Source organism: Drosophila sechellia, chromosome 2R (assembly GCF_004382195.2).
Source record: "Drosophila sechellia strain sech25 chromosome 2R, ASM438219v1, whole genome shotgun sequence".
In the NCBI taxonomy this organism is placed as follows: domain Eukaryota; kingdom Metazoa; phylum Arthropoda; class Insecta; order Diptera; family Drosophilidae; genus Drosophila; species Drosophila sechellia.
Window position 1 is genome coordinate 871,033 of NC_045950.1, and position 16,738 is coordinate 887,770.

At 39.4% G+C, this 16,738-nt stretch overlaps 2 long non-coding RNA genes across 2 annotated transcripts; one reads left to right on the forward strand and one right to left on the reverse strand.

The window, feature by feature from the left end:
- The first annotated feature begins 25 nt into the window (after positions 1–25).
- Positions 26–14,706, forward strand: LOC116800383. Its single transcript, XR_004361326.1, has 2 exons — positions 26–165; positions 14,531–14,706. It is a non-coding gene; the product is annotated as an uncharacterized LOC116800383 (long non-coding RNA).
- Positions 14,707–14,818: 112 nt separating this feature from the next.
- On the reverse strand, positions 14,819–16,477 carry LOC116800624. Its single transcript, XR_004361518.1, has 3 exons — positions 15,326–16,477; positions 15,138–15,242; positions 14,819–15,072 (listed from the first exon to the last, which is right to left on the reverse strand). It is a non-coding gene; the product is annotated as an uncharacterized LOC116800624 (long non-coding RNA).
- Positions 16,478–16,738: the final 261 nt, after the last annotated feature.

Below are 16,738 nucleotides of genomic sequence, written 5' to 3' on the forward strand. Positions count from 1 at the left end.
CAAAGTGTAAACGGTGTATAAATATAAAGTACTAGCTAACACTATTAATTAATTGTATTGTCTTAAGAACAAGCGATAGTGTGATCAAGATCGAGGCGTTTTTTATAAACATATTTCCAACGATATGTATCAGGAAGGAAGCGTTTCCGGTCATATACAGTACATGTAATCTTTTTTTTTATATGCGTTGCTTTGTTTATTGAAGCTTGTCATTATGAGACTAACAAAAAAGTTTACAAAGTACATACCTAACAGTCACTATTGCAACTGATATGAGTTTGTGTGGCCCTAATCATTATCGTTGGGTTGGCATATCATTACGACGAAGACGGGTTCGGCTAGATATATATATATATCTATAACCTGCTCAATTTGAACATTTATCTTACGTACTGCTCACTTTAATAATTGTATTGTACAATTGTTTTCCCTTAGGGGTTGAAAGACGAGATCCCCAGTGCGTATGCTTAGCATTGTAGTCACCAGCAGCTATGAAGCAATCCCCTAGTGTGTTCCAAAACAAAAATTGGTTTTCGGGTATCGTAAAGCGAGGTGGGCAGTATACAGCAGCAAGTGTTATTTGTCCGTTACCCAGCTGTATATTTAAAGATGTTGCCTGTAAGTAGTTTGTCGCAAAGTCGTTGCGGAAAGTATGTTTTATGCGGTTTCTAATCAGGACTCCAGTGGCTCCATGTGCTTTACCATCGGGGTGGTTGGTGCCGTAGAATATATAACCATTTATTTGAAACATGTACTTGTTTGTAAGATGTGTTTCAGAAAGGAAAGGAGATCCTGATTACGCATAAGATTTTTCATGGTTGTTCTCATAAATGTCATGAATTCGGTCATGCTTTGTTGCAAGTTAAAGATCATTGTTTCAATATTGCCTTGTGGCTGTCCTGTTGACTGATCAGCATTTACCTTGTTTTGTTCAGCGAGTTGGAATGGAGTTGTAGGATTTGTAGATGCAAGACCTGATTTAAGCGCACTTGCAAATGTTAGGTTCCTGTTGGTCAGACTGTTTAAGTGGATATCAGGTGTATGTTTTGAGGGTATAATTGTGCTCGGCGTGCTTTGCCCACGCATGGCAACCTCTGTAGTTTGCTGTGTGGTTTCCTCCGCAGTCACTTAACTTTTTCATACTGGAGTCAGCATTGTTTAATGGGCAGTTAACAGAGCTGTGAAGCTCACCACAAGCTACACATACAGTGCGAGTACTTTGCGATTATGCGGCTCTTCAACAGAGATTCTACGGTATAAGAGAAATTGCAGCTTATAAATGGGGTGACTCTCGTTTTTCTTCCATGCCCAAGTGTCTCGTTCTAGTTCGACCTTGAAAAGATCTTGTGACTTTTTATCTTTTTTAAATATGTTGGTAACTGATTTCGGCTTAAAACCTTGTTCTATTAGGGCTCCTGATATTTCCTCAGGATTTAATTTAGGCCCTTAATAACTATTTGAAGTCCCTTGCTTGCAAGTTTTTCTTGGAATCGTTGAGGTATTTGGTAAGCGCTCTAAAGTTTACTTCCGTTTTGACTTGCACTTTTGTTTTATGAATGCTGCCCTTCGTCAGGGGAATTATGTGGAAACTGTCTTTCCCAATAAGGTCCATTATTTTGTTTACGAAGGCGCTGGAACTTTTTTCTCTGATATAGATTGGAGGCGGCTTAGGGGTCTCTTAATGGCTTTGTCAGAATTTGGCAGATCGTCTAAGTCATCGGCCAAAATGGCAAATCGGTTATCATTGTTGGGTATGTTAGTTTTCCGTCTTCTTATGTCTCAATGTATTTTTGATTTATTACCCATTGAAGAATTTTACGGACTTAGTTTTCGCTTTATTTGTATGTATCGATCTATACCAGTCCGTATGGTCCATGAACTTTTTTTTTTGCTGAGGGTGCAGAACTTGCCCCCAGAAATTGCAGAGGAAATCTCTGTAGCATATTGGACTAATCTACCCTAACAATACAATAAATGATTGGGTATAACTTAACGTCAATACATTGTGACACTTTGTCATAATAAATATAAATATACAAATATACAAAAAGACCACCAAAAACTACGTAAGCACTCAATACGATCTAACGCTTATATATAAGCCGATCGCGGAGCGTGGGAATGCTGAGCATGAACTTTGCAGCTCAAGTGGTCAATGCCTTCTGCATATATATGTATATGTCGCAGCGTTGGCATTTATTTGGGCCTGATCTTCCATATTGGCAAATAAACCTTTCGAGTGAAGCGAATTCCAACCGGCGTGCGCGATCGTCTGTATGCAACTGATCGTATTTTCTACGCATCGATCTATCCTTTACACACCCTAGCTGGACTACACTTGGCGACAGCGCGACAACGCCGTCGCCTCACTCGTAACGGTACTTTGGCGCCAGTCATATTCTACGTTGTAGTCAAATTCTAAGAATGTCCTCACGATATACCAAACTCATTGCGCAGCTGCGTCTTGCAAGCACAGTGGTCAAACCATGCTAATAATATGACAGACACGTACAGTGGTCAAAATACATTCGTAATGCGACATATATGTATAAATGTAAGTAAGAATACATAGATATAAGCAATGTATGTGCGGGTTACACTTTGATCATAAAATAAAGAACTTCAAACGGAGCAGAAGCTCTTCTTTTCTTAAACAATAAAATAGCACCCTTCACATGGCGACCGTGACAGGACGCAAACGAAGTGTTTAAAGTTTTGTGCTAATAATTACAGTCGACTGATCTCAGTTCGACTATAAATTAAATAAATTAATAAATACAAATGACATTATAAAACATAATAATTGATGGAGGAAGAGCCGCAATTCTCAAACGCACAGACCACGACACAAAGGGACTTGCCAACGTTGGAAGAAGCTCTGCAGCAAAATCCTGCAGATGGACCACGCCCACTCACAATAGCTGAGTACCGGGCAAGGCAGGAACGGAAGGAACCAAAGTAGCACAAACGCTCCGGAAAACATTTAATCATCGTCTATTAGCTTTCAAAGCGAACGGTCGTGTTTTTTTTGCGCCCCGGTTTTTATTTTGTGTTTGTCAAACCAGCCGTGGTTTTTAAATAATTTTCTTTAATTATCATATATTTAAACATAATTATTAACGATCCGTTCGCTTCGCGAGTGATTCTTTTGTGATTTGTGCAGTAGTTTAAACAAATATACAAAGTAGTTTGCATTTTTCGTCTCTGTGTTTTGTTTACTCTCCCTTTTTGTGCGTTGTTCGCAGTGATGTTTGGGGTTGCTTTTTGCATGCACATAAACTGCACTTTTCGTTGTCACTCTCTCTCTCTCTATTTCGCTCTCTCCCACACAAAATCTAAATTTCTCAGCGTGCAGACTGCTCTAGTGCGGTTCTTTTAACAGCTCGCTTGAAAGTTTTGGTCTTGTGTTTTCGTACACAGTGGTCTGATTTCAGTTAAACATGGAAACCGTAAATGTTGTCTGCTTTTATAAAAATTGTTCCCAGGCTATAAAACCTAAGCAGCCAAAAATGACTTGTTTGCTATGTGATAGAATGGTGCATACTAAGTGCGCTGGTTTTATTGGCCGTACAAGTGATGACCTAGCAAAGGGTAATAATCTAAATTACTGTTGTGATGCTTGCCTTGTGGTTGCGAACGAGATGAAATCGTTTATGCGCCAAACTAAAGGTGGCTTGAAAGAACTGATCAACAGTTTTGGCGTAGCTAGAGATAGTTTTCGTCGAGCCGATGATCTTCTTTCCGCGCTTAATTCACAGTTTAATGGCCTTAAGCTATTAGATGAATCTCCAAAGCGCAAAAAAGCCGCTGTTGGTAGGCTGCCTAAGGCCCCGCAACCACGGGCAAATGATCAACAGGACTCCACAACTGATCAGCTGATAATCGCCACATAATCCACATATGCTGCTAAGATCGGCAGCTAAAAAAGATTCGGAGCAATCCGATCAATCAGCTGTGGATGGACCCCACCCTGTGATTGCTAAAAATTCCGAATTGTCTGCACTGGTTTCTCAACCAGTGATTCCACCTATCTCGATTAGTTTATCAACTGAAATCTTTAGTAAAAAGTGCCGTAATAGAGGCGCTTGAAAGTCAAAAAGAATTATTTGACGAAGAATTACAAGCGATTAATGAGCGCATATTTAAATATACAGTGAACACCCCAGAAGTTGAAACTTACACAGATGCTGAAAATTATACTAGGTGTAGTGTGCAATGAATCTCTAAACATTGTCGCTGCCAGACTTTGAGGGCGAAAGCGAAACCTATGTGTCGTGGAGAAAAGCGGCTTATGTCGCTTTTAATGTATATGAATCAAACGAGGGGAATTAAAAAGTCAGCAAAGAACGTGCTAGATTTGATCAGCACACCGTTGAATTTTAAGGCTATAATTAATCGCCTTGACTTAACTTACGCTGACAAAAGGCCCATCTACATTATCGAGCAAGAGTTGTCGACGTTGAGACAGGGTGATATGGCACTCACCGAATTTAATGATGAGGTCGAGAAAAAATTGACTCTGTTTAGAAATAAGACTATAATGACGTGCGATAAACCGTTGGCGATGTCACTCAATGAAATGTATAAGGCTGACGCGTTACGTATATTTATAACAGGCACAAAGAAGTCATTGAATGATATCCTGTTTGCCAAAGGAGCCAAGGACTTACCTGCCTTTGCTCAAGCACAGGAGGTTGAGTCAAATATCAATTGGTTCTGAACCACTCAACAAATTTTCAGGACAAAGTTCCGAAGCTGGGAAAAAAATTAATAGGGGTAAAAGCACTGATTTGCATGTCAAAACCCCATATTCTAACAAGCGCCAGTGCCCAATTTTGACAGTCAAGCAGGTCAAATACCAGTCTAGGCACCGACTCAGCTGTTTGATACGTATCCATGTGAACCATTCGATCAAACCAACGTCGGCCCCTCACCGAACTTAAGTACATAACGCCGGTACAAAATAAATTTTCTGTTAAGTCTCTTCATGGTTGCAACACGGTGAAATATAAATGCATTGTTGAACTTTCCAACAAGACTGTTTCCTTCTTCATTCTAACGGACCTCTTTGGCGCTATATTAGGATTAGACACACTATCGCAGATGAATGCAAAATTGGACTTGAAAAATAAAATATTAAAAATCAAAAACTCAGTCGAACCAATTAAATTTGTAAAATGTAATAGCGTTAATTTCTCTGATACAAAGGACATCGTAGTACCAAACCAGATAGCCGACAAATTCCACACAATGTTAGAAGACGGATTGGGTGTCTTTGCAGACCCAGAAGAGGCACTGCCATTTAATTGCAATATTATTGCTACCATACGGACGGAAGGTGACCAACCGGTATACTGAAGACTTTCTCCATACCCCAAGACGGGGTAAAAGACGGAATTATTCGACATTCGCGCTCACCCTACAGCAATCCCGTTTGAGTAGTCGACAAAAAAAGTACAGATGAAAAGGAAAATAAGAAAAAACGGATAATTATAGACTTTCGGAAGCTAAACTCAAAAACATTGGGTGACAAATACCCGGTGCCTATCAAATCAAATTTGAGAAAAGCCAGATTTTTCACCACACAGATAAAAACACAAATGCTAAAATCAAAATGTGGAAGGCATTTATATATGAGCACAACGAAAAAATTTTGTATAAGCCAGGGAAGGGTATGCACTATCCAGGCAGGCCATCCACGCCACTTTCATTCAGAAATGGCAACCATACATAGTGAAATTTCGCATTCATACACAATCGAAACAGTCAACATGCCGTTTAATTGCTTTAGAATAATAATAGAAGAAATCATAGCGAACAATACTCGCACTTTTTTTATATTTAGTAACAAGTCAAGGCACTTAATACAATTCGTAAATAGGGAATCGTTAGTAGACAGAATTCGCGACGTAGTAAAACAGGATGTAGTGAATGGAATATACTGCGAATTGCCCATACTGGCATTCATACAGAACAGACGTATAGAAGAGTTCCTCGCAACGACTTTACGGCATACAAAAAAGCTGGTGACGTACATTTATAACAACGAGGAATAAAAAGAAATAATAACCATTGAACACGTCAGCGCAAGAAAATGTTAAACATATTCTACAAGATTATTTTTTCCCAAAAATGTCGCAGCTGGCATACAGACAGACTCAAAGTCAATATTGTGCGACAATAAGTCATCTATTAACTCTTAGCCAATCAATCACTCTTATATAATCTTTCCAATGTTCAAGTGGAAAACTCAACACCCTATCATAGTACCTCAAATGAACAGGTGTAAATGTTACACAGCACGTTAGAAATAGCAGCACCAAAGCAGAAACTAGAAAAAGGAATAGTTCATACGGTAAATATCATACTTCAAGCAACCGTGGAATAAAACAAAACAGTACATTCAGTCACCAATAAAAAGTCGATCGACATAATTTATACAATGCCCCCCGAATTTTAATTTTTTTATATGCGTTTATTGAAGCTTCTCATTATGAGACTAACAATAAGTTTACAAATCTTAAAAAGTACTTAACTAACAGTCACTATTGCAACTGAAATGAGTTGGTGTGGCCCTAATAATTATCGTTGGGTTGGCATATCATTACGACGAAGTTGTGTTCGGCTAGATAGCCGTGTTAAGTCTCTCGCAAACCTGTTCGGATGGGCACGTAGTTTGTTGAGATATTTTTCCATTTGTTTGGCTATTTCATTTCTGACCGGAAGTATAAATAAATCCCTATGTATGTTATCCGGCGATGGTTCTCAGGATTATCGATTGGGCTCGTTGGATGATTTCCATAGCTGGAAATCATAGCTGGAAGCCATAGGTCCAGGTCGGTTTTAGGACGGAGTTGTAGAGTAAGACCTTATATTCTAGTCTTAGGGGAGATCGTATACTGAGAAGCCAATGTGGACTATTGGCTTTTAGTTTGAGGTGTGTTCTTTTTGCCTCGATGTGTCTAAGACAAGTGAGTCGTCTGTCAAGATGAATACCTAGATATGTAATTTCATTTGATTTTGGAATAACAGTGTTATTTAGTATGAGCGAAGGGCAATCTTGTCTGTTGAGGGTAAAAGTTACGTGTTTACATTTCTGTTCTTTGACTTTTATTTGCCAGTCAGAAATCCATTTCTCAGTATGGGCCAGGTAGAGAGCAAGTTGTGCAGTAGCTTGCCGTGGACATTTAGAGCGGCTCAGGATTGCAGTGTCATCGGCAATTGTAGATATTGTTAGCTGCCTCGATGTTGGTATATCGGCTATATATATTGTAGATATAGTGTTGGGCCAAGTACGCTGCCTTGAGGAACCCCAGCCTGTATGATGTGGTCCTTAGACGTAACAGTGCCGCATCTAACTGAGAACACTCTATTGTGCAGGTACGACTTTAAAAGGCTTAGAGATGGGTGTGCTCTCCATAGTGGGTATTTTGTGCTAAAAAGTGATAATTGCTCTATGTAGCGTCGTTGTGCGCATTTCGGCTCGTTGATTAGCTCCTTTCTTAATATAAGAGTATGGTTTTTGGGCCTTTGTTTTGCACATGGCGCTTTTCCAAGAAGTTGCCCAATTTGAACATTTGTCTTACGTTGCATGTACTGTAAAGTTTGTTTTTTGGGGTTGAGGCATGGGCTGCTGCAACAAGGACAAACTCAAAAAGTTTAGTGGTGCATTCTATGTCAGCCTTATTGATGATTCTTGGGTTCAGTTCAATGTGCGAACTTACGAATTTCTTGTATTTTTGTTTAAGAGGGCGCTGGAACTTTTTCTCTGATATAGATTGGAGGCGGCTTAGGGGTCTCTTAATGGCTTTGTCAGAATTTGGCAGATCGTCTAAATCATCGGCCAAAATGGCAAATAGGTTATCATTGTTGGGCATTAGTTAGTTTAGTTTCTTAGTTTTCTGTCTTGTTATGTCAGAATTTATTTTTGATTTATTACCCATTGAAGAATTTTACGGGCTTAGTTTTCGCTTTATTTGTATGTATCGATCTATACCAGTCTGTATGGTCGATGAACTTTTTGTTTGCTGAGGGTGTAGCACACAGTGAATTTATTTTTAGTGCTTGCTCAGCAGAACTTGCAGTCATCGTTTATCGGGCGTGTACCGGTGGAGTTGTTGTTTTTGTCACAGCAGGTGTAACAGAGCCAGTTGATAAGCAACGATTTTTAGCTTGCTTTTGCTCGGGCATTTCAACGGTCCTTTTAAAGGTTGATGGATAGCAAGACCGCGCTCTCTCACTTGTCGTTGGTAAGTCGTGGTTTTTGATTGGGTCGGGGGTGAATGGCCCTACAACTTGGTCTTGCTCAAGTTGGCACTGGGCCCGAAGGTCTTTCTGACTCATTTTTTTATTATTTTATGTTATTGATACAATAACATTTTTTTTGTTTGCTGTTTAGTTAGCCGGGCCTCCCGCGAAATTGCTTATATATATATTTTTTTTCAATTGACCGAAAAAAGAAAAAGAAAGAGTGGAATTCACGTCTTTTTCTACCTGTGATCGCGCAGCAAACGCGGGATGCCACTTTGTACACTCTTCGACTATTTCTGACGGCAACGTCGTTAGAAATAGTTAAATTTCGCGCAGCGTTAAAAATCACGTCCGGTTTAATCCGGAACTCACATATATCATATATTCTTGGTCAGGATAAAATAGCCGAATCGACCTAACCTTGACGGACTGTGAATCCATCTGTATGTTAGTCTGTATGAACGTCGAGACTTCAGGAACTATGTATAAAATCTAGAAGGTTGAATAAATATACAAATTCCAGAGATTTTTATTAGCGGTTTTTTAGTAATTAAAAGACGAGGTTTATTATGCGATTTCGAATGATATGTTTTATTGAGTTAGCGAACGAGATTTTACAATAATGCGATATGTACATGATAACGAAAGTAAGTGGTAATGATCGACTTAACTACAGAGCGATCAGCAGAACGCTAAGCAAAAATTGTTGGAGCGAGAGTACAATAGAAAGAGCTCGCGAGAGAGGGAAGCTTTGATAAGGAAAGATAATGGCACAGCTGAGATGCCGCTAAATTGTGACTCCAAGGTTGGCATCAAATAAACAATAACAATATTAGGAATGGCTTGCGGCTGCGTGAGCGAAAATACTTCCCCTGTTGGAAGCGTGGCTTTGAACAGAATTCCTAAGGGGAAGCAGACACAGCTCATCACTGCCCGCTTTGTCAATCCTGTTGGTTTCCTCAGCACAGCAACTCGACTCCATCTCTTCATAATGCCGGCTACGGTTGTAACTGCTTATGCTGTTGTCATCAGCATTTCCGCCAGCAGAGCGGACTGCTTCTCGTTTTTCCAGCAAGGTCAACAGGGCGGGCAGGTTTGACATGCCGAAGAACTGGGTTGTACAGGATGCGGCAGAATAATTTCCAATTTCAATGAAAACTATAGTAGGCATCGGGAAATATTTATTTGACGTCCCCCATTCTCCATACAATGCGTAAACCAATTTCTGGCGTTTGTCGTGACTCTTGTTTGCATAGTAGGTGTTATGTTGGCAATTTCTTCTTCGATGTTGGTTTTCAAATCATTTCAAAAAACCGCATAAAAAAAAATTACAAGGGGACAGATCGGGAGACCTTGCGGGCCATTCCAAATCGCCTTTAATTGAGATAAGGCGCTCTGGAAAGTCTTCCTTCAAAACGCCCATCTATGCTCTTGAAGTGTGTGCTGTTGCACCGTCTTATTGGAACCAAGTGTCCCCCAAATCCAACAGATGCGCGTTGCGCGCAGAACGCCGTGGGGATCGCAATATAGACGCTCTCACTGCTTCAATGTTCTCAGGTGATCTAACGGGTCGAGGGACTCAAGTTCTTCGTTTTGTCGCACTTGCAGTTTGCCTGAATGTAGTGACCCATGTAACAATTGATTTGCGGTCTGGGACAGGACCCATCGCGGCTAAATTAAAGCGATTCTGAAATGCACGCTGAGTTTTAATAACCGAAAAGTAGGCCTCAAAGGCAAAGCCACGCTCCTCACTATTCCAACGCATGATGAACCGTGTCGGGACAAAACTTTGCAGTAGCCTCTTGAACGGGACCACTAAAGATGCGCCATGGATCCATCGGGAGTCTTCTCCTTCTTCACCAGCTGCGCTCCACCTCCGGGCATTTCTGAAGAAATGTATCCAATGGGCAGTGGCTTAACAATTCCACCGGGTCCTTCTTAAGGCACTCCTGGAGATGGAACGCTGCCGTGGGATGCCTGTTGCGGTGGTGGTCGCTGAACTCCTCCTTGTTGAACCGATTGCTGCTGATGGGCTAGAATGGGATTTGGGATTGGGGTGTGTGGACCCATGTTGACCAAGGTAGTATAGGTAGTATCCAGCGAATCTTGGAAGGTCAATAGGGGACAGCCACGGTGTACTATTCCTAAGTGAACACTGCTGGTGTTCACTGCTGCTACTTCATGCGAAGCTGATACTTCATGCGAAGTAATGCCGTCATCAAAAGTTGAATGGGAGAGAGAGAGGATAGAGAGGATTTCAGCGTTACGAGTATGTCATCAAACTTCTCAGACAAGTTACATTCGATTTCATCCCAATCAAGTTCTTCGAGTTCGTTGACAATTTTCCCAAATGTTTGTTGAAGCTCATCGATTAGCTCCGTTCATTTTCCTGTGCGTGAGCAAACTGCCAAAGCTGAACCTCTTCTAATGGAAACAGTCCTTAACGTCCAAATCCGAAATCCCATCTAGGCAAGAAATTAACACCTTCCTGAGCGAAAGGTATCGGACATAGGAGGCCATCGAGAATGTGAAACCGATTCAGGCAATTCAGAAAAACTTCAATTCTTCGAGACAAAGGTCAGCACTAACGGATGTGACTTGTGCTCCAAGAACAACCATCATGCCCATGCCCGCGCTTTCTCCAAATGTCAGTTGAATCGTGTTCCGCCTCCATCAGATATAAGCAGCTATGCCTTAATTGTTTCACGAGAGGAAACAATAACCGGTTGTCTCCACGAGTACACTCAGTTGCTTTACCTGTAACAGGAGGCAACGTACGTTGCATCGCATCCAACAAAATTACGAGAATGCGAGTTCCAAAAATAAACCCACACTCTCCGCTTCAGAACAACGACTTCCACTCCCAAAGGAATTGACCTGCCATCGAGCAGTTCGAAGGCACCGGGAATAATCATTTTCCGACCATTGACAAAAGCGTCTAGCGAGTCTTCACTAGCGGAAAACTCCGAACACCCATCTACAGTTGGGATTGAATTCCTAGGTTAACCCCAAAAAAAAGGAATCATCAAAACAGCCATCGGCCACATACATTGCTGTCAGCGATCGCGTGAGCCTCTTCGAAGCCAAGTTCAACACTCCTGATCAAGCTTCGCAGTCCCTACATACGTTGCAAGTCTGTCTGCAATAAGTGCACGTCCTGAGAGTTCGCAACATGCTCGGACCACCGTTACCCTGATGATTGAATCCATATTATTGGATCGTACTGCAGGCTCCTTTCTTAATCTTCGGTAAATGCTTAAGAACATAATCACAGGACGGCCTTAAAGCGTTATGCGTTCAAGGCCCTAACCTGAGGAACAGCACGGCGTCAATGCTGCTCCTTTTAGGCATTTTTAAAGCCTTACCAGATTGTCCTCATTATGCCCTTTACTTTACAAGTTTTGTGCCCGCACTTCGTGCCTCAAGATATGATTTATGAAATAAACAGTTTTCATATTTTTATTAATTTTATAAATTTTTATTTTCTGCAACGTGTTATTTTTATGAAATATTTTTTTCTCTATGTAATGACTTCTTTTTAAGAAAATCTCCTTTGTAATTTGTCGTTTTGTTGCAATAGTAAAGTACGGAAATTATAAGCGCAAATAGTAATTGCGATATGTACTGAAAAATAAACTCGAAGGACATATAAATACAGGAGCCCATTACATTTGCAATGGACTCTCCGTGCTGTTTCCTGGGTACTGTAAATATGTAAATGGAAGCTGATTCGAGCGGCGATTTTAACACACTAATATTAAAAAACTTTAAAATTATAATAGTTTTCAAAATTGAAAACACTACGCACACAAGCAAGCAAATTCTATATTTTAAATTTCTTACGCTCTCAGCGTAAGCGAGCGGACAGAAAGTGGCTGCATAGTGAAAAAGCAATGTGTATGGCAGTTACGCATCTTGTTAACTGACTAAACAGTGTTTGTTAAGCAACTGTCAAAGGATAGTTTTCATGCACCTTTGAAATGTAGCGGGTGCATTTCTATGACCAAATGGCATTCGAAGGTATTCGTAATGAACGCTTTTAGTATAAAATGCCGTTTTGAATATTGAGTCTTGGTCCATTTCTATTTTATGAAATCCTTTTGAGAGATCAATAGTTGTTAAATATCGTCGTTTTCCTAATTTTCCAAGAATTTCGTCCATGTTTGGTATTGGATATCTTTCGGGAATAGTTATTTCATTGAGTTTTCTATAACCAATTACTCTACTCTATACTTGATTTTACCAGAAGCATCAGTTTGTTTTGGTACTACCCAAGTAGGACTATTGTATGGTGAATTACTTTCCCTAATTAATCCGTGATTAAGCATTTCCTGTACTTGTTTTTCGGTTTCAATTTCGTGCGTTTGAGCAAGAGGGTACTCTTTTGAATTAATTGGGGAGTTATGTGTTGCATTTGGTTCGTGTTAAATGGTATTTGTAAATGTTAAATTGTCTCCTCATTATATTGAAGATTTTTAAATTTAAATTTTAAAATTTATTTAATAAACCTTTCCACTTTAAATTTTCCTCCTTATTTAGATGATTCAGTTGAAACGGTTAAAAATTAATTTTTGTTATTGATTCCTCATTTAAGTTTTCAATTGGTTCTGTCTTTTTTGGTCTTTTGGATATACAAATTTTGTTTTCTTTTTAATTCTGAAGTAATTAATTTGTGTGTTTTATCAAAACGGGTAACTGTACTATTATTTTAATTTATAACTGATCGTAATTATTACAAAAGCTGTATACAAAAAATGGCTTGGTTTGTTTCTGGGTAACATAATCAAGTGGTTCAAAGTAATAATCCCATTTGATGTTAAAACTTCACAACTAGTATTTTGAATAGTAAGACAAAATAATTTTTTTTATTGGTCTTATTTATTGTTGATCTTGTGTATATTAGGCATTTGTATGTGTAATCTCTGTGTGCTTTTTTCATTATATTCGGCAGGGAATTAAAACCTTCTAAAGATACCATACCGTCCGTAGATATCATGCACGATTCATAACCCTCAGTTGGGGAATTATGCCTACGTACTAAACAAAAACCTCCGCTCTCTCTTCTGTCCTTGTCAAGCTCACCGGGACTGCCATTCAAAGTTTTTCATCTGTGAGCAGGATGTGATGCCAAGTCGCACTCCATCTGCTTTTGTGATATACAACAGCGTGACGCACCTTCCTTGACTCCTTTGTCGCCTTTTACGACCAACCAAGCGTACTAGGGTAAAATTCTTGCGCCACCACCGCACGGGAGTACTTCTTCCATCGTTTCGATTGGACACCTCGTCCTTACGGATACGCTTCATCATGGTGACGATGATCACGTGAGCCCCATCCCAAACGACCCTGTTCACCAGCATAACGGCAATAAGCCCTCTCGACCTGAGAAGTGCCCCTGCGAGCGCCTCTAGCTGCACCTTCTCACCGACGAGCAGTGCAGAAGGATGTGTTCTGCTTTCTCCACTGCGTCTGTGCAGTAGAGGCACTGGCCAGAATCCACGTGGTGGAACCTAGCTCTTCATTAATGAAGCCATGATTTTGGTATGGATTGTATTGTTTGTGGTCATAATACTGTTGTTCATAATAATTAGGTTGAAATTGTTTGAATTCATGCGCGTCTTGAAATCTCATTTCGTCAATAGACATTTTCGTTTGCGCACTGCCCGATGGTCTTAGTCGTTTGGTAATCGGAAGTTACTTTTTTTAGATGTAGTTGAGGGTATGTATTTCCTCTAAAATGTGCTGTTTTTGGATTTTGGGTTGTGTTGGGATGTTGTGGAAATGATTTTTTTTTTTTTTGAATAATTGGTTGTGTGTTCTTGTGTTGGTTGGGTCTGAAATAATTAGGTGCGTGCCACATAGGTTACTTGTGTATAGCTAGGTCTAAATGGTTGAATGTATTGATTAAAATTAGGTTGGATGGGTAGAGTATATTGTGGGTTACTTGGGCGATATTGAGTTTGGATATTCGTATTGAATTTATGTGATTTAGAATTCTCATTACGATTTGAGTTTTTATTACGGTTTTCTGGATTTTTATTTAATTCAATATTAATATGTTCTTCATAAATTCCCTCATTTTGTGCAGTAAGTAATTACAGATTCTAAGTCTGTAATATCGTAATGACCTAAAATAGTAAATAATTGTATTGGTGGTTTCCTTTTTAGTATCTTAATAGAGTCTTTATTAGCCTGAATATAAAGAAGAAAATCCGATTGGTTACCTTCCAGGTGTAATTTCGAAATAAACAATTGACGTCGTTTTTCCGCTTCTTCGCAGAATGCTCTTAGATTCCACTCCGTCCACTCCACTTTGCTGACGAAGGTGTGGAGAGTTTATGGATCACCCTTGAACGACATAATGTCTTTTAGTTTTATTTTGTAGTTTTATTTTATTTTAACTTGTTTTAACTTCTTGTAGTTTTTATTTCGAACAATAAATCACTTATGTTTGTATTGTTTATTTTAACTTAATTTTATCGAAAAAATAGTTTTCACGTCTTTATTTTTTTTGATCTCAGCTTAAGACTAAAAATCAAATGTAATGAGGAGAAGCCTCAATGTTTTAAGAATATTGTATTTCGGGAGAGCATTGCTTTTGGATCCTTAATTTTTTAAGATTCAAAGAGAGCAGGCAATGCTTCTTAGGTCAGACTTTAGGATTTGTTTACAAGAACAGCTAAGTGCTGTTGCCAAAGAAATGTTTATTAAAACGCATACTGCGCAGATACATACATACAGTATGGAAATCAATTAAGTGCCTTATTATTTTTAGTTCCTCCAAATAATGGATTGTCCGGTTTCGGTGGCGCAAATACGTAACTAAATATATACATATATCACTTTCCACTTTTCACTGAATTTAGGAATCGAATGGTGGTACTTACTTATCATGATTTTATCATGATTTTTATCTGAATATGAAATGGAGGGAGCGGATATCCAAATAATACGCCTGGAAGATGGGTGATTAGTGGCTTCTGTTGTTGTTGCTAGAAGTCCCAGGAAAAAGAAGACGTCGGGGTAGCTTTACTGCACTTAAGCCATACTTATTTAAAGAATTATAAATACTAACATAAAAGCTAACAAAAAAGTGCCGCGGGACCGCGGAGTGGTGAACTTGCCGGCTGGATGGATGGAGAGCGGGAAGGCGAAGAGAACAGAACGTAGCAAGCGTGTAAGCGCTGTCCGCTCACACTCACGGTCAAAACTCCGCGGCATTCTGGCGTGAAGACCTATGAAGCTGAAGTTATTAAGAAAATTAAGGAAAAGCTACATCAAGGCAATATTCGCGAAAGCGTCTTAGTTTAAATCAGTTAAATCACTAAAAAACATACAAATTATTTAAGTAGACAAATAGAATTTATTAAAGATTCCATTAACTTCTTCTTTGTTTAAAAAAAAAATCTAAAATTATTTAAAAAAAAAACACTGAAATGACTCTCCCAATAGCAAAAGACCCTTTAATAAAATACTTTCCAAAGCATACTAGAGTATTTAACAATGACAATGACTTCTCCATTCTTCAAAATTCATACCATGAAACTCTTAACCGTACCGATTAAAGAACATTAACTTTTTAAGGAATTCATATTTACTCAATACCCAAACGTATTGAACCCTGGTATCGTCTTTTTCAAGAAACTCAATATTTTCCAGACTATAAGGAACTAATCCCAAATATAGTTAATGACTGCGAAATCTGCACTCTTGCAAATACAGAACATACACCAACGGTCGTTTGCATCAGGGACTTCATTATCGACATCATCCTGTCGAGTCTCGTGAAGGCACAGCTCTTCACAGCTTATTACCCAGAGTATCTTTCTGCAGGCATTCGATGATGTCTTCCGATGGAACACCGTGGTGAATATTACGCATAACAATGTGGAAGGGCCTATCCTCTGTTAGCTGCTGGTAATGAAAGGAAGTGATGGGTCATAGTTCTGAAGTCGTCTGAGGAGCTATATTGTATGTCACAGTCACCAGAATTTAATGTTTTTATTGCGTACGAGACTCCAATGATTACCTCAAGCTCTATGGAGAATGACAAAAAGATCGCCAAGAGTTTGTAGATAAGACTTGTCACGTCAGGCTCATCGATGAAAGTGTGATGGGGTAAAAACATCCAGATCAGATCTGAAAGTGAGACTAAAGGCTTAGAATTAATCACGGCTGAGTATGGCATACAAGAGTCCTCAGTTCATCGAATGCTAGGACTGAAAAACTGACAGCACGATAAAAAATAGTATATGGTCGTTTTCACCGCAGCGTCCGAAAGCCCACCAAAATAGGTCGAACGCGGAGGGATGAAATGCCAATCGATAGTTTCAGAAAGGCAAAAATCATGCATCGACTTGTGGTGGGTGGTCACTGCTAAAGAACTTTTAAAATTAGTGGCATTGTCCCAACAATTTTGTTTATACTTTCGCCTGGCGCATATAAAGTGCTTAAGACCGTGAATAAGTGTTACTGTGGATCCATCGTT